This window comes from Mesoplodon mirus (assembly GCF_964341445.2).
Source record: "Mesoplodon mirus genome assembly, chromosome: 18".
Taxonomy (NCBI): domain Eukaryota; kingdom Metazoa; phylum Chordata; class Mammalia; order Artiodactyla; family Ziphiidae; genus Mesoplodon; species Mesoplodon mirus.
In genome coordinates this window covers 47,327,896-47,355,522 of record NC_138994.1, presented here as the reverse complement: position 1 = coordinate 47,355,522, position 27,627 = coordinate 47,327,896, and the positions used below count along the sequence as shown (strand labels likewise).

The following is a 27,627-nucleotide window of genomic DNA, read 5'->3' as shown; positions in this document are numbered from 1 at the left end:
ATTGGAAGATTCAATATTATCAAAATGACTATACCACCCAAGGCAATCTACAGATTCAATGCAATCCCTATCAAATTACCAATGGCATCTTCCACAGAACTAGAACAAAAAATTTTAAATTTGTATGGAAACACAAAAGACCCTGAATAGCCAAAGCAATTCTGAGAAAGAAAAACGGAGCTGGAGAAATCAGGGTCCCTGACTTCAAACTATACTACAAAACTACAGTAATCAAGATATTATGACGCTGGCACAAAAACAGAAATACAGATCAATGGAACAGGATACAGAGCCCAGAAATAAACCCACACACCTATGGTCAATTAATCTATGATATGACAAAGGAGGAAAGAATATACAATGGAGAAAAGATGGTCTCTTCAGTAAGTGGTGCTGGGAAAACTGGACAGGTACATGTAAAAGAATGAAATTAGAACATTCTCTAACACTACACACAAAAATAAACTCAAAATGGATTAAAGACCTAAATGTAACATGAGATACTGTAAAACCCTTAGAGGAAAACAGGCAGAACACTCTTTGACATGAATCACAGCAAGATCTTTTTGGATCTATCTCATAGAGTAATGAAAATAAAAACAAAAAGAAACAAATGGGACCTAATGAAACTTAAAAGCTTTTGCTCAGCAAAGGAAACCATAAACAAAATGAAAAGACAACCCACAGAATGGGAGAAAATATTTGCAAACAAAGCAACCAACAAAGGATTAATCTCCACAATATTCAAACAGCTCATGCAGCTCAATATCAGAAAAAATAAAAAAGAACAACAACAACAAAACAAACAACCCAATCAGAAAGTGAGCAGAGGATCTAAATAGACATTTCTCCAAAGAAGACATACAGGTGGCCAAGAGGCACATGAAAAGATGCTCAACATCACGAATTATTAGAGAAATGCAAACCAAAACTACAATGAGGTATCACCTCACACTGGTCAGAATGGCCATCATCAAAAAATCTACAAACAGGGACTTCCCTGGTGGTCCAGTGGTTAAGAGTCCATGCTCCCAATGCAGGGGGCCCGGGTATGGAACTAGATCCCACATGATGCAACTAAGAGCCCGTATGCCGCAACTAAGAGATCCCGCATGCCACAACTAAAGATCTCACATGTCACAACTAAAAAGATCCCACATGCCGCAATGAAGATCCTGTGTGCTGCAACTAAGACCTGGTGCAGCTGAATAAATAAATAAATTTTTAAAAATCTACAAACAATAAATGCTGGAGATGGTGCAGAGAAAAGGGAACCCTCCTTCACTGTTGGTGGGAATGTAAATTGGTACAACTACTATGGAGAACAGTATGGAGGTTCCTTAAAAAACTAAAAATAGAACTACAATATTATCCAGCAATCCCACTCTTGGGCATGTATCTGGAGAAAACCATAATTCAAAAAGATACATGTGGGACTTCCCTGGTGGTGCAGTGGCTAAGAATCTGCCTGCCAATTCAGGAGACACGGGTTCAATCCCTGGTCTGGGAAGATCCCACATGCCGCGGAACAACTAAACCCATGCACCACCACTGAGCCTGCGCTCTAGAGCCCGCAAGCCACAATTACTGAGCCCGCGTGCTGCAACTACTGGAGCCTGCGCGCCACAACAAGAGAAGCCACCACAATGAGAAGCCCACGCACCGCAACGAAGAGTAGCCCCAGCTTGCTACACCTAGAGAAAGCCCACGCACAACAACGAAGACCCAACGCTGCCAAAAAATTGAAGAAAAAAAAAAGATACATGCACTCCAATGTTCACTGCAGCACTATTTACAATAGCCAGACGTGGAAGCAACCTAAATGTCCATTGACAGAGGAATGGATAAAGAAGATGTGGTACATATACACAATGGAATATTACTCAGCCATAAAAAGAAATGAAATAATGCCATTTGCAGCAACATGGATGGACCTAGAGATTATCATTCTAAGTGAAGTCAACAGAGAAAGACAAATATCATATATCACTTACATGTGGAATTTAGGAAGATGATACAAATGAACTTATTTACAAAAGAGAAACAGACGCACAGACTTCAAAACCAAGACTTTGGTTACTAAAGGGGAAAGGTGGTGGCGGGGGTGGGAAGAATAAATTAGGACATTGGGATTAACATACACACACTATTATATATAAAATAGATAGCCAACAAGGACCTACTGTATAGCACAGGGAACTCTACTCAATATTCTGTAATAACCTATATGGGAAAAGAATCTGAAAAAGAATGGATATATGTATAACTAAACCACTCTGCTGTACACCTGAAACTAACACAACATTTTAAATCAAATACACCTCAATATAAAATAAAAATTTAATTTAAAAAGATAATTATTATGGATGGTTACACCATTTATGCAAAGATAAAATACAAATTTAAATTGTCAAAAAATTTTTTCCCTCAACTTATTTTGAAAAATTTTAAACCTGCAGAAAAGTTGAAAGAACAGTACAGTATATAACCCTTCCATGGATTGACCAATTAACCTTTGCCATGTGAGTTTTTATCTCTGTAACTACGTCTGTATCTACGTGTAGACGTGTATTTACACATGCACGTATGTCTCTATAATCAGTACATTTATATCTATACACATTTTTTTGTTGTTGGATCACATAAAAGTTGCAGACAGCATGGCCCCTCACCTCTAAACTCTTCAGCATTATCTCCTAAGATGAAGGACATTTTTCTACATAATCACAATACCACTAACAAACCTAAGAAAAGTAACAGTAATTCAATAGTACCAACTATATACAGTTGACCCTTGAACAACGTGGGGGGTTAGGGGTGCCAACCCTCTGAGCAGTCAAAACAGAGTTGGCCCTCTGCATCCGAGGTCCTGCATCTGAGGATTCAACCAACCTCAGATCACGTATTACTGTCGTATTTACAACTGGAAAAAAAAAGGTGTATAAGTGGACCCATGCAGTTGAAATCCTCATTGTTCAAGGGTCAGCTGCAGTGTGGTATTCAAATTTCCTTATTTAAAAAAAAAAAGTCTTTTATAGCTGTTTGTTTTTTAGGTGGAGGGGGCTTAAGGATCACCACAAGGACAAAGGTGCATAGGTGTGAAAACTCCTGCAATAGTGATTTTTCAAAAATGCAAAGAACCTGAATCCTGGAAGCTGTAGATAGGTAAAGTTGACATTGACCCTGAGGAAGATGCCAGAACAGAAAATTTTCTAATTTAAATTGTATTCTGAGTGGATAATATATTCACCTGGTTCAAAACTCAAGAGGTACAAAAGGTTTGTTGAAAAGTCTTCTTGCCCGTTCTCTAGTCACTCAGACTTTCTTTTTTTACCTGAGCAGCAAGTATTAGCAGTTTTATATTTTCTTCCAGAGATAATGTATGCATACACAAGCAAATATGAAAATCCTTCCTTTTTCACACAAGTAGTAGTGTTTTATCACTTAATATAAATCATATAATTTCACTAAGTCATGGGGTTGATTCGTTTGACAAATACTGAATACCAATTATGTACTAGGTACTGCTCTCTCGTTAATACATATATTTTGAAATAATTATAGATTCACAGGAGGTTGCAAAGTCTAGAGGGGAGAGGAGTCATGAAGCCCCCTTCCCCACTTTTCCCAGCCTTACATGTTTATAGTACAATATTAAAACCAGGAATTTAATGTTGGTATAGCAATAGGCACCTGTTTTACAAACGAGATGGAGCAGTGAACAGCCCTTAAGTGGGGTGGGGTAGATAAATATGTAAAATGTATGTTAGGTGGTGGTGACAAGTCCAGTGGGAAAACAAGGAAAGAGGAATAGGTGTGGGTGTTTTTCAACATTTTATTATGAAAATTTTCAGACATTAAGAAAAGTTGAAAGAATTATACTGAGAATACCCATGTATCTACACGTTACTGCATGTGTGAGAGTGTGTGTGTGTGTGTGTGTGTGTGTGTGTGTGTGTGTGTGCAGACGCATGCGAATTTTAAGTACGGTGGTCAAGGAAGGTCTTGCTGAGAATGTGATAGTGAAATAAAGACCCAAAGGAGTCCAGTGGTTAGGACTTGGCGCTTTCACTGCTGAGGGCATGGGTTTGATCCCTGGTTGGGGACCTAAGATCCCTCAAGTCTTGTGGCCAAAAAAAGAAAAGAAAAGACCCAAAGGAGTTGGTTGGGGGAGAAAGATCATGGGGTTCTGGGGGAAGAGTTTTCCAGGCCGAGGGCACAGCAATTAGAAGGCCTTTAAGTGGGAGCATTCTTGGGGTGTTGGAGGAAAGCAGGGAGGCCAGGGAGCTTGAAAAACAGGAGATGAGGTCAGAGGTAATAAGGTGGCTTTTGACTGCTTATAGTGGTTTTTGCCAGGTTGAACATTTTTATTTTTATTAATTGCATTTATCAATAAGTCTTTTAAAGCTCCTAGGTTTTGAGTCATACTTTTAAAAAGCCCTCACCATTCTGAGGTTGTTAGAAGATTCTCACTTCTTTTTCTAGTATTTTTAAGATCCCATCCTTTTATAATATTAATTCTTTTATGATTTTAGTTTTTATATTTAAATCTTTCATCCATTTGGTATTTATCATAGTGTAAGGCATGAGGTACAGATCTGGCTTTACTGTTTTGTCCAAATGTCATTTATTAAACAACCCACCTTTCCCTGATTTGAAATGCCACCTTTGCTACATTCTAAATTCCTGTACGTGTGTATTTGAGTCTATTTCTTGACCTTGTGTTCTACTCCATTGATCTGTGCACACTTATTGATTGTGGCTTTATGATATGTTCCAATATCTGGTAGGAAGAGTAGGTTACTAAAGTGTGTTTGAGCTTGACCAAAATAACTGGTAGGAACCAGAATGGGTTCACAATTCAGAACAGGGCCTATCAGACTCGCCCTTCTGGGTTTCTGGATTGATAGCCCAGAAAATGGGGAGAGTGCTTGACTTCAGCAAGCTCTTCATCAGTCTCCCAATATGCTTGTGGCCAGTGTAGAGAATGGTGGCCACATATTAGGAGAGTTAAATTATTCAAGCAGTTAATAATCATACCCAAAGGACAATAGATCAGGGTCATCCTGGAGATTTCTTGGGCTGTGTTCCAGACCTTGCTCAAAATTCCTCTAAGTAACGTGGATGGAGAGCTGTGTACTAAATTTTCGTGGGACACAAAGTCGGAAGGTTAGCATGTATTTGGAATTGTCTGACAAGGATTTTTTAAAAAGTTGCATGGTAGGATTTCATAGGGGTCAGAATATCGTTCTGTCTTTGGGCTTCTCAAGCAATTGCATAGTATAGGAAGTTGTGGCTTAGCAGAAAGAGGGGGATTCGGAGATGGTTGGGGGCTTAGGAGAGCCTGGAGCAGGTGATAAAAGGGGGTGTGGGGATATGGGTGGATGGGTTAGTGGGGGGCCTTGAAAGCTCTGCCCAGGAGTTTGGGCTTTTCTCTAGGTGGCAGGGATTCCTTTAACGTTTAACCTGGAGGAGGGAAGCGACAAGTTCTATTTTCCATCAGCTTTGGCAGCCCGTGGAGGAGAGCAGGAGCCTGAGGGGTCAGAGAGGAAATGAACACTGGTGTAGGTGGAGGACGTCGAAGCGTGACTTTGGGCAGTGGCCGTAGGCAGGGATGCGCAGGTCGGGCTCTCTGGCTGTCTAAGAGTGCCCTTTGGCCTGCTCTCTGGTATCCGTGAATGCTTCAGTTTAGGGGACTCTTGCCAAAGGCTGGCTGGGCCTTGCCTGGGGACAGTCTCAAAGTCTTTCCACTTTTTCCCAGGAAGCAGATTAGTCTCCTGCCATCTCTCAGTACCATGTGTCAGTGTCATTGCTTACAATCCCCCAGAGATGGGGCTTTGAGAGGATAGCTAGCTAGAAACTATAGATAATCCCCCAAATGGCAGGGCCTATGGCCAAGACTGAAGTAATTTTGGGTTTCTTGAGTGCTTATGGGGTACAAGCAGGGTAGCAGGCATTGCGGAAATAAAGAATACATTATTTGAGATCCTTCTCTAAAGGGATTCACAACCTGGCAATAATTAGAACACTTGGAGCAGTTCCTCTAGGATAGCAAGCAGCTGCATATGTGGGGTTTGGAGCTCAGGAGAGGGATCGGGGCTGCAGAGAGATTTGGGAGGGAGTAAGTCACCCAGGAATACTATTTGAGTGAAAAAAGTAGGCTGTGTATGGAACTCAGAAAACACTAACATTTTAAGGGCAAGAGGAGCCTTTACAGAAGAGGGAAGGGAACTTGGAGAGGGTGATGTCCCAGAAAATGAGAGAAGAGCTTCAAACGGGAGGGGGAAAGCATCAGTGCTGCTGAGAAATGTCCATGGGATTTGTCAGTGATCAGTGGGTTTGGGCAGAGCAGTCTCAGAGGGTGGGGGGGGGCAAAACTCAGTGGGGGAGTTGGAAGGCGAGAAAAGGGGGAGAGCAAGATTCTGCACAGGAAGGAGAGGGGAGAAGATGGGTAGTGAGGGCGTTGGCCACAGGCAGGCTCTGCTCCTGGCGCGTTCTCTGCACGTTTTCTGTCTGCTGCAGAGGGCCAGCTGCTCAGCCTCGCATATGGTTCCTGTCACAGCCTCCAGGGACAGGCAGAGCTCCCCAGGCAGGTCTCAGCCTCTGGTCACCCCTAACAGAGGCAGAGAGCTGACGTTTTCACAGGGGCTTTGGACATCCCATCTAAAATCACCTCTCCTGGGGCTTCCCTGGTGGCGCAGTGGTTGAGAGTCTGCCTGCCAATGCAGGGGACACGGGTCCGAGCCCTGGTCTGGGAAGATCCCACATGCCGCGGAGCAACTAGGCCCGTGAGCTACAACTACTGAGCCTGCGCGTCTGGAGCCTGTGCTCCGCAACAAAAGAGGCCCGCGCACCGCGATGAAGAGTGGCCCCCGCTTGCCACAACTAGAGAAAGCCCTCGCACAGAAACGAAGACCCAACACAGCCAAAAGTAAGTAAATAAATAAAATAAAATAAAATAAAATAAAATACAATCACCTCTCCTGGGACTTCTCTGGCGGTCCGGTGGGTACGACTATGCACTTCCACTGTAGGGGGCAAGGGTTCGATCTGTGGTTGGGGAACTAAGATCCCACATGCCGCGTGGCACGGCCAAAACATTAAAGAAAGTAAAATCACCCCCTCCTGTCCCCACCTGCCATCATCAAGCCCTTCCCCTGCTTCCCCCAACGCTCCGCTTTGTAGCACTTAGCACCACCTGACACATGCGGTTTAGTATGAGTTTATTCGGAGCTGTCACCTCCCAGCAGAATGTAAAGCACCATCAGAGCAGAGACTCTTTTGTTGTGGTCTGTCCACTGCAGTATTGCCGAGTCCCAAATTCCTGGTTTGAGGCGGGGGCTCAGTCACCACCAGATGAATGAACAAGTGAATGAGTCACTGAGGAGGAATCCCTGCAGGGACCTGGGAGGTGTCACAGGCACAGATAACCAAGGTTCCCCTCAGTCCCTTCCCGAGCTGAAAGTGTGAAACAAGCAAGACTCACCCACAACCTGATACGCTCTGCAAGAGCCAGCTCTCCAGCTGACGGGCGTGTTTGTAGAAGGGTCAGCAGAGTTTATCCTGTCAGGCTGAGGTCACCCAGCGCTCTTCTCACACAGCGCCTGTCCCAGCCCTCTCCCTCTGAAAAGGCTGAAGGCAACAACAAAGCACGGGCTGGGGCTGTAGGGCCCCTGGGGCTGCGCTGCCCCTGCCCCCTGCAAGCCAAGGAGGCCCTTCCAGGGGCGGCTCTCAGGGCACAGATCCTGGGGCGCCCACGGGGGCCACCTCCCGGGCCTCTGTCTCCCAGGGTCGCACTGATCTCCAGTCCACGTGCCTGGTTCACTCTCCCCGTTTCGGGTCTCTACCCGCCCCGGGCCCAGGAGGAGAGCTGCTTTCAGATGCTGCCACCTGCCCAGGGCACTTCCCTAAACACTCTCTCATCTGTAGCACCTCCTGCATAGGGCTTGGGTGCTATGTATTCTTTTCTCTCTGTGATTCCTGACAAACACTGGGCCTGGAGGAGTCATTAGTAAACGGTAAGTAAACGGATCCTGTGTGTGATCCAGAGTTCAAGAGGAAGCTGCCCGCTTTCAGTCCTTTGTGATTATACTGGTCTCCCTAATCTCATGCTGCTCTGATGTTTCCCAATTTGATAACTCAGTTTTGCCCCAGATTAGGTCACCTCTCTGACCCCTCTCAGTCTACCCTCTTCTTTGTTTCTCCGGCTCCCATGTGGTGGCACATCGCTTAAGCCACACTTTTTTTTTTTTTTTTGGCTGTACCCCGCGGTATGCAGGATCTTAGCTCCCCGACCAGGGATCGAACCTGTGCTCCCTGCAGTAGAAGCACAGAGTCTTAACCACTGGACCACCAGGGAAGTCCCTTAGGCCACACTTTTGAGTCTTAAACACCAAGAATCTGCACCCATTTACATGTTGATCATTTCAGTCCCTGTCAACCAGCCTGGAGGTTACTTGCTTTCATTTGTCACACTCCAGGAACCATCTCTGTTTCTCTCTGCTTCCAGCGAGCCATTCACTCACTCACTGCTTCCACAACACGCACTACACCTGTGATGTACCTCCTGTAGGCCACACATGATGCCGAATGCTAGAAGGAACACAAAGGAGAACTACCCAGTCACTGTCTCCAAGGACATCTCAGGCTCCTGGGGAAGAGGAAGCCAAATAGAAGAATGCCATGAAATGAATTTGTTCTGTAATTATAGAGCACAGTGGGAGCCCTGGAAGAGAGCTGTTGGGTCCATGAGGGGGTAGGGATAGTGGGGAGATATAAGGGCATAAGGGCTTTCAAGAGCTGTATCTGTTGTCTGGGGGACAGACATTCTGGATAGAAGGTTGGGAAACTCCACCAACCCCAAGTGACTGGGGCCAAGAAGAAGGACATTTCACATTAAAATCTTTTTTCATAGCCATAGAAAAGTTAACAGAATAGCAGTACAACAGACACCCACATACCTTTCACTTAATCAAATATTGGTATTTTGTCACATATGCTTTTTCTTTACCTTGAACCATTTGGGAGTAAGTTGTATCATCATACTTTACACTTCAATACTCCTACATGCCTAAATATTTACACAGTATTTCCGAAGATTAAGGACATTCTCTTACACAGTCATGATATGATTATCAGTCAAGAAATTTAACAATTGAGAGGCTACTATTACCTAATATGTTGCCCATATTTGCAATTCCTCAATTGTCCCACTAGCTTCCATTACAGCTGTTTGCAAATTTCACCTCTTTATGTCACTAAGTCATGGTACCTTAGACCCATCTGTGACCTGAACTCTATCCCTTGTCCCATTCCTGAGTTTCCTCCCTTCCCTGACCTATATCCATATACATATAGGTCACCTATATCCATTCACGGCCCTTAGTTGGATCTCTGCAGCATGGGCCACCTCTGCTAATTCCTGCTTTGTTGTTAAAGCATTAGATTCTAGAATCAGTATTTACTTCTTCCTTTCTCTTCGATCAAAAGCAAAAATAATCCCAACTAACAAGAGGTTCATAACTTTTTACTAAAAAGATGCCTGTCAAACAACAATGCCATATATTTCAGACAAAGATAAGGTTCAGGTTGTAGGGAGGGCTAATAGACTATCAAGCTTCCACCAAGCATCTCTCTCTTCTCATCTGTCCCACAGTCATGAAGGGTGGGGCCCTTGACCACTGGAATGAGACACACACACAAACACCTAACCTAGGTTCATCACTTGCATCACTTCTTCAGTTTTCCCAGAACACTGAGGTTGGCACTCAAAAAGACCTCTGAACTTATGTGTCAGGCTGATTAGGTGATACAACTGCTCTTGTAACAACACAGTAGGCATTCATATTTTTGTGGAATGAATGAAACATATAAAGGAATGGTTGGAGAAGCCAGGAATTGACCGGACAGCAGGCAGTGGGAAAAGGAAGTTTGGGATTGGTTTGAGCTATTCCATTATTTTTTTTCTTCCACTTTTATTGAGATAAAACTGACATATAGGACTGGATAAATTTAAGGTGGATAGCATAATGATTTGACTTACATACATCATGAAATGATTATCACAATAAGTTTAGTGAACATCCATCATCTTGTATAGTTACAAAATTAAAGAAATAAAAAGTATTTTTCCTTGTGATGAGAACTCAGGATTTACTTTCTTAACTTTCATATATAACTTACAGCAGTGTTACTTCTCATGTTGTACATTACATCCCTAGTACTTATTTACCTTATAACTGGAAGTTTGTACCCTTTGACTGCCTTCATCCAATTCCCACCTGCCCCAGTAACCACACATCTGATCTATTTTTCTATAAGTGAGTTTCTTTTTGAAGTACAGTTGACCCACAACATTATGCTAATTCCTGTTACACAACAACATACTTATTCGATATTTCTATACATTTCAAAATGATCACCATGATAAGACTAGTTATGATATCTCACCATACAAAGATATTACATAGATATTGGGACTTCCCTCGTGGCACACTGGTTAAGAATCTGCCTGCCAGTGCAGGGGACACGGGTTCGAGCCCTGGCCCAGGAGGATCTCACTTGCCACAGAGCAACTAAGCCCCCGCGCCTAGAGCCCATGCTCCGCAGCAAGAGAAGCCACTGCAATGAGAAGCACGTGCACCACAACAAAGAGTAGCTCCCGCTTGCTGCAACTAGAGAAAGCCTGCGTGCAGCAACGAAGACTCAATGCAGCCATTAAATAGATAAATAAATAAATGCCAAAACCAAACCAAAACAACAAAGAAAGAAGGCAGTGGGCATTCCAAGAAGACTGCCCAGATTGTCTACACTGCTAAACATGCCCAGCCCTAACCACCATATGGATGGGACATTAACCCAAGGGTGACCAGAAGGGACCATAAAAGAAGCCCAGTTTCTTTCCCCCTGGTACAGACCCTCTCTTGGTCTCACCTGCTGCTCCCTTGCAGTGTATCCAATAAATCTCACTTTCTACCCTCGCTTCTGACTCAATAAATTCTTTTACCACCCTCGTTGCCCGCCCCTTCACTGCACACTGTGGCATCTTGGTGGCCCCTACGGGGAGTGCCTCTCTCTCCTCTCTGTGCCTTTTCTGATCGTCTTCCAACACGCAGTGATCGGCCTACTGGGCCTACTGACTTGGGGCAATTGAAGGTCCCCGGCAGCGGCTACTCCTCAGTGAGACCGGAAGCCCTCCGGGTCGGGACTCTGACTCGCTGTCACCCTAAGGGGTACGGTCTCTTCTTCTCTTCAACACCGCGGATGGTCTGAGGTCCCTGGAGACCCGGGATGGCGCACCCTGGCCAAGGAGACTGTTCAGACGTAAAACCTGGCCCCATACAGATCGATAGTCCCTGTCCGATCAGGTGGCAGTGTCCTTTGGCCCCAGCCTTGGGACTCCTCACTTCCGATGCCTGGTGCAGTCGGCAGTGGCAGCTCGTCTGGGGTAAATCCAGGCACGCTGTGAGATCCCCTTTTCCTTTCCATTCTCCCTTGAGGACCACCCATCCTGATCCACCAACATCTCCAGGTACTTCAAACGAGTCGAGTCACCACAAAACCAGTGAGTTTCCCTTCTCGGCTGGCCCGAGACCACTTTCCACTCCCTCATTCTTGGGCTGTTCACCCAAGGCCCGACACATGTTGGCTGGGTGTCAGGAGGCCTCTGTCAGACAGAGCACGCCTCCAGAGGTCCTCTATTCTGTGTGTGTGGGGGGGGTGGCGCCCCAGTCTAGAGCACAACCTCAGGTCCCCTGCGGACACTACAGAGGCCCATCTCCCTCTAGGGACACCTTTTGGGCAGACGCTGTGCCTGGTTAAGATCCAATATGGGTCTCACACCTTCTATTCCTGCGGAGTCACCTTTGGGACGTATTCTTAAAAACTGGACTAAATTTGATCCCCAAACTCTCAAAAAGAAACAGCTAGTATTCATTGCTGGATCAGGAGGTCTGGCCCCTCAACTGATCCCTAAACTATACCACCATCCTGCAGCTCTATCTCTTTTGTCGTAAACTTGGGAAGGACTCTGAGGTCCCCTACATTCAGGCCTTCATGGCCCTGTCACAAAACCCCAAAATACGACAAAGTGGTCGCATGTGTCTCTCCAAATTCTGCTCTCTTAGGCCTGACACCGATATTGTCCACGACCCCTCCTTCAACCCCTCCTCTTCACTTGTTCCCCTCCCACCACTCCTCGTCCCTACATCCTCTCGCTTCCCCACACCCATTCAGGACCATGAAAGCCCAGAGGGACTAGCTATTCTGGCCATCACTTTATCAGCCAAGCTTCACCTGATATCAGACAAAAACTCCAAAACCTTGAACAGGGACCCCAAACTCCCTTTGCTGTCTTATTGGATACAGCCTTTAAGGTCTTTAATAACCAGGAAGAGGCCTTGAGAGCCCAGAGGGTTAAACAGGAAGATGAAAGATAAATGGCAGGCCCAATATATGCAGCCGCAATTGTTAGTTCCCTGTCCATTTCGGGCACTCCGGTGGCTCGCCCCAGCCAATCAAAGGGGACAGCCGCCCCGGCCCGTTCCTACTCCTGCTGCGGCCAACCAGAGCACTTCAGTCGGGAATGTTCTAAGCCTCAGGCCTACAAGCCCTAACTGCAAGCAACGTGGCCACTGGAAATGGACTGTCCCCCTCTCCCTCAAGGGGGAGGGCCATCCTCCACCCAAAGGCCCCATGCACCACTGGGAGGCCCCCGAGCTCCAAGAGCCCCTCCCCAGGGACAAATGCCCTTGATGCTTTTCCTGGACTACAAAGAGCCATATGAGGAACCTCTCCTCTTGCAGAACTGACAGGGTCCAGGGGTTATATAGGCTCCCATGTTTTCCATCTCTATGGAAGAGCCCTGGGTGACCCTTGATGTGGCAGGGACCAAAATTACTTTCCTCATTGATACAGGGGCCACATATTCCACCCTGACCACTTTTTCTGGTCCAACCTCTCCGTCCTTGATCCTCCTCACCAGCACTGACGGCAAACCACAAGCAGCCCATTCTACACCTCCCTTGACTCGCACGATAGACACACACCTTTTTACTCACTCCTTTCTGGTTTTGCCTCCCTGCCCCATCCCCCTTCTGGGCCAAGACATTATGTCTACACTACAGGCTCATTTGCGCTTTCTTGAGACCCACCAGCCCTCATGGCACTCTTCACACCAGATTCCTCTTCCCACATAAATCCCACCTTATCCTTCTCCTGGCAGGGCCACCTTTGTTTAATTTACTTGTTCATTTTGTCTCCAATAGACTTCATTCCATCAAGCTACAAATGGTGATAAGACAAGGATTCCAACCTTTACAATCAATACAGTTGACTACTCTTGAACAGGCCTCCCAAAATTTCTACTCACACACAATCCCATAGCCCCATGGCTGATCAGCAAAGCCAACCGGGATCCCAAGTCGCCCCTTCTCAGCATCAAGTGGCCCAGATATCAATGATTTGACTTTGCTGATCTGTCAGGGGGAAATGTGGAGCCTAACAATAGAACAGTCATCTTAGGCAGGGGAGGTCATTTCAAGATAAGGCAATTGCATCCTCCCCCAATGGAAAATTACCAGCAGCCACAAGGAGTGGGCATTCCAGGATGACTGAGTTACAACACACCCAGCCCTAATCACCATATGGGTGGAACATTAACCCAAGGTTGACCAGAAGGGACCATAAAAGCAGCCCAGTTTCTCTCCTCCCCATGCAGACCCTCTCTTGATCTTGCCTGCTGCTCCCTTGCAGTGTATCCAATAAATCTTGCTTCTTATCCTTTTTTTAAAAATTTAATTAATTTATTTATTTTTGGCTGTGTTGGGTCTTCGTTGCTGTGCATGGGCTTTCTCCAGTTGCGGCGAGTGGGGGGCTACTCTTCGTTGTGGTGCAGAGGCCTCTCATTGCAGTGGCTTCTCTTGTTGCAGAACATGAGCTCTAGGCGCGTGAGCTTCAGTAGTTGCGGCGTGGGCTCAGTAATTGTGGCTCAAGGGCTCTAGAGCGCAGCCTCAGTAGTTGTGGCGCATGGGCTTAGTTGCTCCGCGGCATGTGGGATCTTCCCGGACCAGGGATCGAACCCATGTCCCCTGCATTGCCAGGCGGATTCTTAACCACTGTGTGACCAGGGAAGTCCAACCCTCGCTTCTTTTACCACCCGTGTTGCTGGCCCCATCACTGCACTCCATGGCAACGTCTTCAGCATTCATCTACTGCACATACATATTAAAATTCAACAGTGACTTCTGGTAATAACAAAACAGCCTATCTTTCCCACTGATTACAACTAAGAACTCTGAATAAAATATAAGGTGCAACTAACTACCTGAGTCTGTAAAGTTAAGGCTGGCATGCAGATTGGGAGGAGAGCAAAAACTTGAAGAATCACATGTAACTGGGGTGAGTTACCCTGTTTCTTTTATTCTTTTATCTCCTGACTTTGACCTGAGAGTGACCTCAGTGGGGGATTGTACATCAGGGAGCAGCAGTGAAAACACAGAGAGAAACCCTATCTTTCTGGCCAGAGAACTAAGAGAAGGGGCTCCTACAGCTTGGTAGTCTGGTGGTGATTCCCTCTTTTTCTGGCTCAAGGGTAGCCCAAGTCACAGAGTGTACAGCAGTGGGGGCAGCATATACAACTGAGAGAAAACTCGCCTTTATGGCCAGAGGAACCAGAAAAAGGAGACCCTGTGGTCCAAGACTGTAGGGGTGAATCTCCATTATTTTTTCCTCTTTTTCTCTCACCACTTTGCACTGGGGGTAGCTCCAGCCATGAGGAATTGTGTGGCAGCACTGGTGACAAAAACTTGAAGAGAAACCCCTTCTTTCAAGCAGGAGGACTGGAAAAAATAGATCCCTGGAGGTCGGAGAGAGTAGGGAAAGTACTGGAGAGGCTATAGAAAGGAAATCCTAATTCTGTGTATGAATTTACACAAATTCTGGGTTAATCTCGGAGCTGTACATGCATGGAACAGACCTAAAGGAGCATAGCCAAGGCTGAGAACTGAGTTATGATATAAACTACCACCCAAGTCCCAGACGAAGAGACATTCATGTGTGGGACAGACCCAAAGTACCACAGCAAAGGTTTGGAAAACACTCAACATTGAAACCACAGCTCACAGAAGGTGAGACAGAGATGATGTCTGAATCTAACCAGGCCAATTATCTGATAAATCAGAACAAACAAACATCAACATTTTCCAAAGGATTTTGACAGGACTTAGAGTCTCACAACATAAAATTAAAAATGTCCAGGATTCAATCCAAACTTGCTTGACATAAAAAAGAATCTGGCAAATAGGACCAATTCTCAAGTGAAAGACAATCAACAGAAGCCAGCTCTAAGATGACTCAGATATTAGAATTATCAGACAAAGACTTGAGAGCAGCTGTTATAACCATGCTTTATGAGGTAAAGGTGCTGAATGGAGAGGTTCTCAGAAGAATAGAGATATAAATAAATAAATATTTCCATTTAGTTTGTTTATTGATTGATTGATTGATTGATTGCTGCACTGCATGGCATGTAGGGTCTTAGTTCCCCGACCAGGGATAGAACCCATGCTTCCTGCAGTGGAAGCACAGAGTCTTAATCACTGGACTGCCAGGGAAGTCCCCAAATGGAAATTTTAGAATGGAAAGATACAATATCTGAAATAAAAAATTCACTGGAGGAGCTCAACAGTGGAATGGAGGTGGCAGAAAAGAGTCAATCAACAGTCACACATTTTCCAATCTGATGAACATAAAGAAAAAAAGGTTTTTAAAAAACCCAATGAATAGAGCCTTAGTGAACTGTGGGACAATATCAGCAGTTCTAACATTCATGTCATTGAAGTCCCAGAGAGAGAGGAGAAAACATTTGATGCATAAAATATATTTCAAGAAATAATGGATGAAAACTCTCCAAATTTAGTGAAAGACATAAATTTACAGATTCAAAGAGTTCAGCAAACCCCAAACAGAATGAACTCAATAAAAGCATGCCCAGGCAACAGTCAAATTACTGAAAATCAAAGATTAAAAACCAAACCTTCTTTAAAGTAACCAGAGAACAAGGGCTCATTACATATAGAAGAGGAACAATATGCATGATTGTGAATTTCTCACTAGAAGCAAAGAAGCTAGAAGACAGCTGAATGACATCTTTAAAGTGTTTAAAGAAAAGAACTGTCTACCCAGAATTCTATTTTCAGTGAAAACATACATCAGGAATGATGACAAGGTGAAGACATTTAGATAGAGGAAAACTATGAGAATTTGTTGTCATCAGACCTGTTCTATAAGAAATGGTAAAGGAAGTTTTAGGCTGAAGGAAAATGATACCAGAGGGAAACCTGTAACTTCAAGAATAAAGGAAAAGCAACAGAAATTGTATATATCTGGGTAATATATTTTTCTATTTTTCTCCTAAGTTACTTAAAATACGTATTAACTGTTTATTTTTAAATTTTCATTTATTTTGGCTGTGCCAGGTCTTAGTTGCAGCACACGGGATCTTTTTGTTGCAGCATGTGGGATCTTTTAGTTGCGGTACACGGACTTCTTAGTTGCGGCATGCATGTGGGATCTAGTTCCCTGACTAGGGATTGAACCCGGGCCCCCCTGCATTGGGAGCATTGAGTCTTACCCACTGGACCAACAGGGAAGACCCTGTATTAACTGTGTAAAGCAAAAATTAGTACATTGTCTAGTGGGGTGTTCCATGTATGTAGATGTAATGTATATGAAAAGTATAACATAAAAGTGGATGAAGGGACCTAACCTATATGGTTGTAAGGCTTCTATATTTTACTTCGGGTGGTAACAATATTAACTCTGAGTCTACTGTGAGAGGTTAAGTATGTATATCATAATTCCCAGAGCACCTCCTGAAAAACAAAGTCATATAGCCCCAAAGCCAATAGGTAAATTAAGATGCAATAATAAATACTCAAATAACCCAAAAGTAAACAGAAAAGGGGGAAGAAAACATAAAACACAGAAAATAAAATGGTAGACTTGAATTCAACCATATTAATAATTATATCAGATGTAAATGGTTAGGGAATTCCCTGGCAGTCCAGTGGTTGAGACTTCATGCTCTCACTGTGGAGGGCCTGGGTTCAATCCCTGGTTGGGGAGCTAAGATCCCACAAGCTGTGTGGTGGGAAAAAAAAGTAAATGGTTAAACACTCCAATTGAAGACAGATGATCAGATTGGATGAATAAAGGTTCAAGTATATTCTGCTTATAACAAATCCATTTTAAATGTAATGATATAAATAGGTTAAAGATAAGAGTTGAAAAACATATGCAATGAAAATACTAGTAGAAGAAAGAATAGCAAAAGAAAAGAAACCAAAACACACACACACACCCCAAAAAAACTCAAACAAAAAATGGGCTGAAGACCTAAGCAGACATTTCTCCAAAGAAGAGATACAGATGGCCAACAGGCACATGAAAAGATGCTCAATATCACTAATGATTAGAGAAATGCAAATAAAAACCACAATGAGGTATCACCTCATACTGGTCAGAATGGCCATCATCAAAAAGTCTACAAATACTAAATGCTGGAGAGGATGTGGAGAAAAGGGAACCCTCCTACACTGTTGGTGGTAATTTAAATTGGTGCACCCACTATGGAGAACACTATGGAGGTTCCTTAAACTAAAAATAGAGCCACCATATGATCCAGCAATCCCATTCCTGGGTATATATCCAGAAAAGACAAAAACTCTTAATTCAAAAAGATACATGCACCTCAATGTTGTTGTACACCTGAAACTAACACAATACCGTAAATCAACTATACTTCAATTGAAAAAAGAATGGAATGGGTATATTAACATTAGACAAGCTAGACTTCACATCAAGCAGTGTTATCAGGAATAAAAGAGAGACATTACAGAATGAAAAAAAAAGGTCATCCTGACAAGAATTCGTAACAATCTTAAATGTATATGCACCTAAGAACAAGGATGCAAAATACAGTGAAGAGAAAACTGATACAACTGAAAGGAAAAATGGACAAATCGACATTATACTTGGAAATTTCACCTACTCCCCTCTCCATAATCAACAGAATACGTAAATCAGTAGAACACAGAAAGTCAGCAAGTATACAGAAGACCTGAACAACACCATTAACCAACTTGACCTAATTGACGTTTATAGAACATGCCACCAAAACAGCATCAGAACAACACTTTCCATGTACACACTGAAAATTCACCAAGACGGATTGTATTTTGGGCCATGCAAGAAACCTTAACAAATTTAAAATAATTGAAAATCATACAAAGCATGTCTCTGACCATAATGGAATTAAACTAGAAATCTGCAACAGAAAGATATCTGAAAAAATCCCCCAAATATTTGGAAATTAAAACACACTTGTAAATTGTTCATGAGTCGGGAAAACTATCTCAATGGAAATTAGAAAATAAAAGAAACAAAAATACAACATATCAAAACCTCTGTGAGGCATTAGAGCAGTGCTTAGCGGCATTGGTTGCTAGTAATTGTTTAATAATAGGTTCTCTGGAAGGGGGAAGACTGGCCCTAGTGCATAGTATTTCTGACTGCTGTGGTGTAAATACTCCCACTCCAGCTGATTTCAAGGTGACATTACTGAACAAAAGGTTGGGAAGAGGTGGGCACAATTGATTCTCATGGCTCCAGGTCACAAGTGCCTGAAGGGAAATTGTAGCATTAAATACTTATATTAGAAAAGATGAAAGCTCTCAAATTAAAAAAAAATCTAGCTTTGCATTTAGAAAATGAAAAAGAGCAAATTAAACCCAAACCAAGCAAAAGGAAAGAAATAATAAAGAGCAGAAATCAGTGAAATCAAAAATAGAAAAAAAAAATCGGTGAAACCAAGAGCTGGTTCTTTTCAAAGATCAATAAATCAACAAACCTCTAGTCATGACCAAGAAAAAGAGACAAGTGACAAACTGCCAATATCAGAAATGGAAATGGAGAGATCACTATAGACTCTACTCACATTAAAAGGATAATAAAGGAATATTATGAACAATTATACCATGTATTTGACAACTCAGATGAAATGGACTAACTGCTTGAAAGACTTGAACTACCAAAACTCAAGAAGAAATAGATAACTTGAATAGTTCTATATTAAAGAGGGTTCTGGACCCAATTCCAGCATAGGGGTGGGAGGGTTTTTCCATATCAACAGTTCTCCGACACTAGCTGGGTATCCTAAAATTCAGTACAATTCTGACACTATCTACCTGGAGATAGCATCAGATCCCACATGTTAAGAGTTCAGTCTTTTTTTTTTTTTTTTTGGCCACATCTGTGGGATCTTAGTTCCCTGACCAGGGATCAAACCCAGGCCTATGGCAGTGAAACTGTGGAGTCCAAACCACTGGACCACTAGGGAAGTACCGAAAGTTCAGTCTTACAAGACTGCCTCTCCCCACGTACCCCCCTGCCCCCACGCACCCCCACCCCTGCCCCCATGCACACATGTGTGCACACACCTACCCACCTAGCCCCCCACACACACTTCAGATGCCAGTTGCAAGTCCAGGTTATCAATTGTGCTCCTAACCAACTGGCTATAGGTGGGAGGTTCCAACGACCCCCCTCCTTGGATTCAATTAACTTGCTAGAGAGGCTCATAGAACTCAGAGAAACATTTTACTTACTAGACCACTAGTTTATTGTAAAAGGACATTACTCAGGAACAGCCAGCTAGAAGAGATGCGTAGGGGAAGGTATGGGGAAAGGGCTCAGAGCTTCCAGGCTCTCTCTGAAGGTACCACTCTCCCCAAATCTCTAGGTGTTCACGAACCCGGAAGCTCTCTCCATCCTTTTGGGTTTTTATGGAGGCTTCATTACATAGTCATGAAACTGAGTCCCCCTAAAACCAAGTTCCTCTGCCAAGTTTACGATTAACCTCTCTATCCAAAACTTTATTCCTTTTCTTGTCCCACACATGTTCTCCCTCAAGATTGAGGAGGATCAAAGAAAAGGGGGGACTGTGACTGAGTAGGACCCTATGGGGCCTCCCCAGGAAAGGTCCACCCCCAACCCCCATGTCCTCCACCTGCCTCTTGTTTGTAGAAAATCTTTAGCTGCCTAGGCCTTCCCTGAGTTCCAAAGAACAAATTTAATCAGAAGTGAGAAAATGCAGAGACAGAGGAAAACACTTAAGCAAGACAAAATAATAATAGTTTACCCATCAAACAAAGTCAAGGACCTTTAGTACCTCCTCAAGGGCTAGAAAGTATTCTGAGTCATATCCTTGAGCCATTTTGCAGATAGTGAAACCCCCACCAGGTGGAAGAAGTTAACTGCACACTGACCACAAGCACACAGACCTCAGACAGGTTGGAACCAGAAGCTTAATGATGTTAACTCCCAATTACCTCACCACCAACCAGTCAGAAGTGTGTCCACGAGTTGATCATGCATCTCACAACCCTCTCCTTTACCCTATCTTTAAAAAACCTTCCCTGAAATCCAACAGGGAGTTTGGGTCTTTTGAGCATTAGTGGCCCGGACTCTTTGTTTGGCCTTAACAATAAATGCTGCACTTTCCTTCACCACAACCTGGTGTCAGTGGACTGGCTTTACTGCACACAGGTGAGCAAAGTCTGGCTTGGTAACAGCCACAGTCGATTAAATCATTAGCCTTTGGTGATTGATCCAACCTCCAGCTCCTCTCCCCTCCCCAGAGGTCAGGTGGGTTGGATGGAAATTCCAACACTCTATAATTACATAGTCAGCTTCTCCAGCGACCAGCTCCCATCCTTAGGAGCTTTCCAAAAAAGTCACCTTATTAACATAACAAAAAACACCTTATTGCTCTCATCACTTAGGAAATTCCAAGCGTTTAGAAGCTCTGTGCCAGAAATGGGGATGAAGACCAAATACATATTTCTTATTAAAAATCACAATATTACATATATCAAAGAAACTGAATTTATAGTTAAAAACCTTCCAACAACAAAAACTCCAGGTACAGACAGTTTTGCTACCAAACATTTTGGGGGAGAAATAATACCAGTTCTACACAATATCTTTGGAAAACAGAAGAGGGGAGAACACTTCCCATTTCATTTGATGAGGCCAGCCTTACCGTATTACTGAAGCCAGGTAAAGATGTTGAAACAGGTTCATTCTCCGATGCACAGCAAGCCAAACACTGAGATGCCGAGGTTTGCAGCAGAGGAAGGACTTATTCACAGGGCAGCCAAACGGAGAGAACAAACCTCAAACCTACCTCCCTGAATGCAAGAGGCTCAGGGTATTTATAGGATAAAGCTGGTGGGTGGGGAGCATGGGGAGTATGGAGAAAGGTGATTGGAGGTCAGAAAAAGGTGAAACAATTGTTGTTCTGCACAGGTGCAATGAAACTATATGCTTCTTCATGGGACGCATATCCAGAAAGTGGCAGCGACAGCATGTTCTCAGGGTGGAGCTCCTGGCCCTCTGACTTCAAAAGGTTACCGGACACTCGCACATGCCCAGCTAGGGGATTCGTAGTTCCAACCAGTCTTAACTAGCTCAAGCTGGAAACGGACACAGCTGAGTCCAAGTTTCTGAAAAAACTACTTGGACAAACACCTTACTGTTTAGGCTACGTGATGCTTGGAGGACATGCAAATTTTTGCAAAAACAAAGTGAGACTGATCAGTGAAGTCAGTTTACAAGTTTAATGGATCTAACTGATGATTGCTCTCAGTTTCAAAGGCACAACGAGAAAGAAAAACTGCAAACCAATGTCCCCCATGAACACAGAGGGGAAAATCTATAACAATACGTTATCAAATCGAATTAAGCAGCATGTAAAAAATGTAATAATCACATCCAAGAGGAGTTCATCCTGTGAATGCAAGGCTAGTATATACGGGTTGAAAATCAATCAATGAAATTTACCATCTTAACAGAGTAAAGAAAAAAATTCATGTGATCATCTCAATACATGAAGAAAAGGCATGTGATGATATCCATTCATGATAACTATCAGCAAAATATGAATAGAAGGGAACTTCCTCAACCTGATGAAGCTGAAAACCTACAACTAACATCATATTTAATCATGAAATACTGAATGCTTTTCCCCAACATCAGGCACAAGGGAAAGTTGTCCATTCTCACAGCTCCTATTCAACATCATTGGAAGCTTTAGCCAGTGCAGTAATGCAAGAAAATAAATAAAAGATACACTGGGGCTTCCCTGGTGGCGCAGTGGTTGAGAGTCTGCCTGCCGATGCAGGGGACACGGGTTTGTGCCCCGATCTGGGAAGATCCGACATGCCGCGGAGCGGCTGGGCCCGTGAGCCATGGCCGCTGAGCCTGCGCATCCGGAGCCTGTGCTCTGCAATGGGAGAGGCCATAGCAGTGAGAGGCCCGCGTACCGAAAAAAAAAAAAAAAAAAGATACACTGATTGGAAAGGAAGAAATAAAATTGTCCTCATTTCCATTTGATATGATTATCTACATAGAAAATTCAAAGAATCTACAAAAAAGCTCCTGCAACTAATAAGTATGATTTTCAAGACTGCATGATGCATGATCAATATACAAAAGTTAATTGTATTTCTATATAGTAGCAATGAACAGTTGGAATGTGAAATAAGAAAGAACACCAGAAAAAAGAAATACTTAGTAGGTATAAATCTAACAAAACATGTACATGATCTCTATGCTGGAATCTATAGAATACTAATGAAAGAAATCAAAGCAGACCAAATAAATGGAAGACTCAATAATGTTAAATATCAATTCTCCTCAATATATCTATAGATTCATGTAATCCCAATTTAAAAAAACAGCAGAAATTTTTGTTAGTAATTTCTGTCAGTATCAATAAGCAGATTCTAAAATGTATAGCAAAAGGCAAAAGGAAATAGAATAGCTAAAACAGTTTTGGGAATGAAGAACAAAGTTTTAAGACTCATGCTACTTGATTTCAAGACTTTCTATTAAGCTGCAGTAATCAAGTCAGTGTGGTATTGGCTGAAAGATAAGATCATAGAATAAAATAAGTTGTCCAAAAATAGACACAAATATGGTTAGCTGAGTTTTGGCAAAGATGCAAAGGGAATTCAATTGAGAAAAAAGTACTTTTCAAGAAGAGGTGCTGGAACACCATTTCCATATGCAATCCACAGGCAAAAAAAAAAAAAATCAACCTTGGCCCATTCCTCACACTTCATACAAAAATTAACCTGGAATAGATCACAGACCTAAATATAAAATGTGAAAAAATGGGAATTCCCTGGTGGTCCAGCGGTTAGGACTTGGCACTTTCACTGCCATGGGCCCAGGTTCAATCCCTGGTCAGGGAACTAAGATCCTGCAAGCCACGTGGTGTGGCCAAAAAAAAAAAAAAAAAAAAAAAAAGGGAAAAAGTAAAACTTCTAGAAGAAAACATAGGAGAGAATCTTTATGATCTTTTGTTAGGCACAGGCAAACACAATCTGTAAAAGAGAAAAATATACTTTACCTCCTCATAGTTAAAAACTTCTCTGCTGAAAACACTGTTAAGAGATGAAAAGACTTCCTGAGACCTTGCTTCTTGGGAGAAAGTATTTGCAAATCACATACCTTATGAGGGTCTTATATCTAGAATATATACATTACTCCCAGAACAACAATGAGAACACAAGAAACTCAATAAAAAATGGGTAAAAGTTTGAAAAGATACTTCCCCAAAAAAGATATACAAGTGTCAAATAAGGACATGAACAGATGCTCATTATAATTAGTCATCAGCAAAATGTAAATTACAAGCACAATGGCATACTTCTATACACCTACTAGAATGGCCAACACTCCCCCACCACAAGTCACCCCGTCTCCCCTAAGCTGTACTGGTGAAGATGCACAGCAGCTGGAACTCTCATACACTGCTAGTGGGAGACTGAATCTACAAAAGGACAATGGCCAGAATCATATAAAGAAACAGAGCCATGACCACTGGAGCAACCAGCCAGAGACGTTAAACCACACCTCTGAAGCAACCAGTCTAGAAAGCCAACCCACAACCTCTGCAGTAATTGGCCCCAAATGGTCAGGACTTGGTCAATAACCACCAGCTTCCCTAATTTTTGCCCCTGCTTCCAATTTAGGACCAATCAGAGAAAGACATACAGGCTCCCCTAACCAATCACATAGGATGCCCCACTTCTAGTTAGCTCGGGCCTACAGCCTTTGCAAGGCCAACAGCCTCCAATCAGGAAATACCTGAAGCCATCCCTTTTTTCCATTGTAAAGCTTTTGAATTACCCTGCCTGCCAAACACAAGTGATAGTGGCTGACTCCCTTGCCATATAGTAAGCTCTGAGTAAACAGCCTCTATCTGCTCTCATTTGGGCGATCTTTGTTTATTTCCCCACTGGTGGGAATGCAAATTTTCATGGCCTAGAGAAATCCACAGGTTCCACAAATTTCTGTGGAAGTCTTCAGACTAGCAGTCTCACTATAACTCTGGCCTCTAATCCCAGCTCCCAACATGGGGTCTCTGAATGGTCATTGAATAAACTTAGATGCAAAATTCGGTTCACATCAGATCACGTCACATCAAGTATTTCATAACATTTATGAAAGGTCCAGAAGGTTTAATGGAGGAAACACATCATGCAGCACAGAGCATTCAGCAATCTCTTTGCCCTCCCATATCCTGCTACCTTTCTCCCACGACAGTTAGGAGAAATATTTATAATGAATTAAGTTACACAGCTGGGGGACTTCCCTGGTGGCTCAGTGGTTAAGAATCTGCCTGCCAATGCAGCGGCACAGGTTCGAGCCCTGGTCTGGGAAGATCGCACATGCCGCAGAGCAACTAAAACCCGTGCACCACAACTACTGAGCCTGCGCTCTAGAGCTCGCAAGCCACAACTACTGAAGCCCGTGCACCGATAGCCCATGCTCAGCAACAATAGAATCCCCCAAAATGAGAAGCCCGCGTGCCACAACGAAGAGTAGCCCCTGCTCGTCGCAACTAGAGAAAAGCCCGCATGCAGCAACAAAGACCCCATGCAGCCAAAAATAAATAAATAAATAATAAAATAAATAGATAAACAAAAACCTTGAGGATATATATATATATATATTTTTTTTGCGGTACGTGGGCCTCTCACTGTTGTGGCTCAGCGGCCATGGCTCACAGGCCCAGCCGCTCTGCGGCATGTGGGATCTTCCCGGACCGGGGCACGAATCCGTGTCCCCTGCATCGGCAGGCGGACTCTCAACCACTGCGCCACCAGGGAAGCCCTTGAGGATATTTTTTAAAAAATTACACAGCTGGGTCCCACTTTGATGGAATAATACTTGTAAAATACAATGTTAACATATGTTAAGGTCCTGATACTTCCTTCCACAATTTCAGCTGGCCCTACTATACTGGAGCCTCAGTTTTGGATTTTTGAGTTCCAAAAGCCTGGACATAAAGGGATTGGGAATGACTCCTGTGCATAGATGATGGCTGTGGGAAAAGACAAGCCATGCCTGTACTTTTGATTGCAGCCAACGGGTCACCTATTGACTGTTTGCCCTAAAACCCTGCTTAGCCCCTGTCTGAAATATCTCAGGTGGGTGGCCCTTCTTACTACATCAATGTTATTTGTTAATTGCTTTGCTGATTGATCAGTTTTCTAACAGCACTTCCATGGACTTGGTTCAGTCTTCTATCTTTTTCAACCCTTGGAGTTTCACTCTGCAGCCAATTAGATGGGCAAGGTTGGTAGCTGGTACCAATAAGGGAGGAATGTATATGAGTAAGGACTAATTTTGTAAGTGGTCAGTTCATCATGAATACTTCCTGGCTTTACATAAGCTTATGAGTTTGGGGATTCAGAAAATAAGTATGTGGACCATGTGAGTTATTTATTGCTACATTATCATTACCTCAGTGGCTTAGGGCAACAAATACTTATTACCTCATACAATTTCTGAGAGTCAGGTGGTTCTAGCTCAGGTCTCTCATGAGGTTTCAGTCAAGGTGTTGGCTGGGGCTGTAGTCATCTGAAGGCTTAACTGGGGCTGGAGGAACTCACTCACATGGCTCTTGTCTGGATATCTGTTTTTCACTGGCTTGTGGCAGGAGAGCTCAGTTTATTGCCATGTGGAGTGCTCCATAGAGTTTCTTTTCTTTTTTTAAAAAATAAATTTATTTATTTATTTATTTATGGCTGCGTTGGGTCTTCAGGCTTTCTCTAGTTGCGGTGAGTGGGAGCTACTCTTCATTGTGGTGCGTGGGCTTCTCATTGCAGTGGCTTCTCTTGCTGCGGAGCACGGGCTCTAGGTGTGCGGGCTTCAGTAGTTGTGGCTCACGGGCTCTAGAGCACAGGCTCAGCAGTTATGGTATACAGGCTTAGCTGTTCTGTGGCATGTGGGATCTTCCCGGACCAGGGCTCGAACCTGTGTGCCCTGCATTGGCAGGCGTATTCTTAACCACTGCGCCACCAGGGAAGTCCCATAGAGTTTCTTAATTGTCCTCATGACATAACAGCTGATTTCTCCCAGAAAAGCAGCTGAAGAGACACAGAGAGAAGGAGAGAAGGGGAGAGAGAGAGAGATGTCCTTTAGCTTCAGAAGTCATATACCATCACTTCTGCCATAGTCTATTGGTTACAAAGACCAACACTGATACAGTTTGGGGGGAGACTATGCAAGGGCATGAATACCATGAGCTGTGGGTCCCTGGGGACAGTTCTGGAGACTGGCTACCACTGTATGCCCTCTGGCCCCCAACAATTCATATTCCTTCCACATACCAAATACACTCATCCCCTGTCAAGGCACCCAAAAGTCTAATCCCATTATAGCATCAGCCTGAAGTCCAGAATTTCATCATCTAAATCAGGTCCAGGTATAGATGAGGCTTCTCAAGTATATATTCTTTTTTATTTTAAACAAATTTATGTGTTTATTTTTTAAATATTTTTTTGGCTCCGTTGGGTCTTCATTGCTGTGCATGGGCTTTCTCTAGTTGTGGCAAGTGGGGGCCTACTCTTCATTGTGGTGCATGGGTTTCTCATTTCGGGGGCTGCTCTTGTTGCAGAACACAGGCTTTAGGCGCGGGGGCTTCAGTAGTTGTGACACACAGGCTCAGTAGTTGTGGCACACGGGCTGTAGAGTGCAGGCTCAGTAGTTGTGGTGCACAGGCTTAGTTGCTCCGTGGTGTTTGGGATCTTCCTGGACCAGGGATTGAACCTGTGTCCCCTGCACTGGCAGGCAGATTCTTAACCACTGTGTCACCAGGGAAGTCCCTCAAGTATATATATATATATACATATACATATACATATACATATATATATATTTTTTTTTTTTGCTGTACGTGGGCCTCTCACTGTTGTGGCCTCTCCCATTGTGGAGCACAGGCTCTGGACACTCAGGCTCAGCGGCCATGGCTCATGGGCCCAGCTGCTCTGCGGCATGTGGGATCTTCCCGGACCAGGGCACAAACCCGTGTCCCCTGCATCGGCAGGCGGACTCTCAACCACTGCACCACCAGGGAAGCCCTAAATTGGTATGATTTAAATAAAAAATCTTTATAAACTAGTTCTTACAAGTCAGATAAAATTGAAAAATATGTGTAGCTATGAGTTATTCCACCATACTATCTGGGTAGAAAGTTTTAAGATGGCATATTTT

At 43.6% G+C, this 27,627-nt stretch overlaps 1 long non-coding RNA gene across 2 annotated transcripts in view; it reads right to left on the bottom strand.

Annotated features, from left to right (window-relative positions):
- Positions 1–23,473: 23,473 nt before the first annotated feature.
- LOC309792878 overlaps positions 23,474–27,627 on the bottom strand; it is a 48,967-nt gene continuing 44,813 nt past the window's right edge. For both annotated transcript variants that reach the window (XR_014291822.1, XR_014291823.1), the window contains exons 3-4: positions 25,908–26,501; positions 23,474–23,507 (exon numbers count right to left, since the gene is read on the bottom strand). This is a non-coding gene — a long non-coding RNA (uncharacterized lncRNA). The remainder of the gene's footprint in view (positions 23,508–25,907; positions 26,502–27,627) is intronic.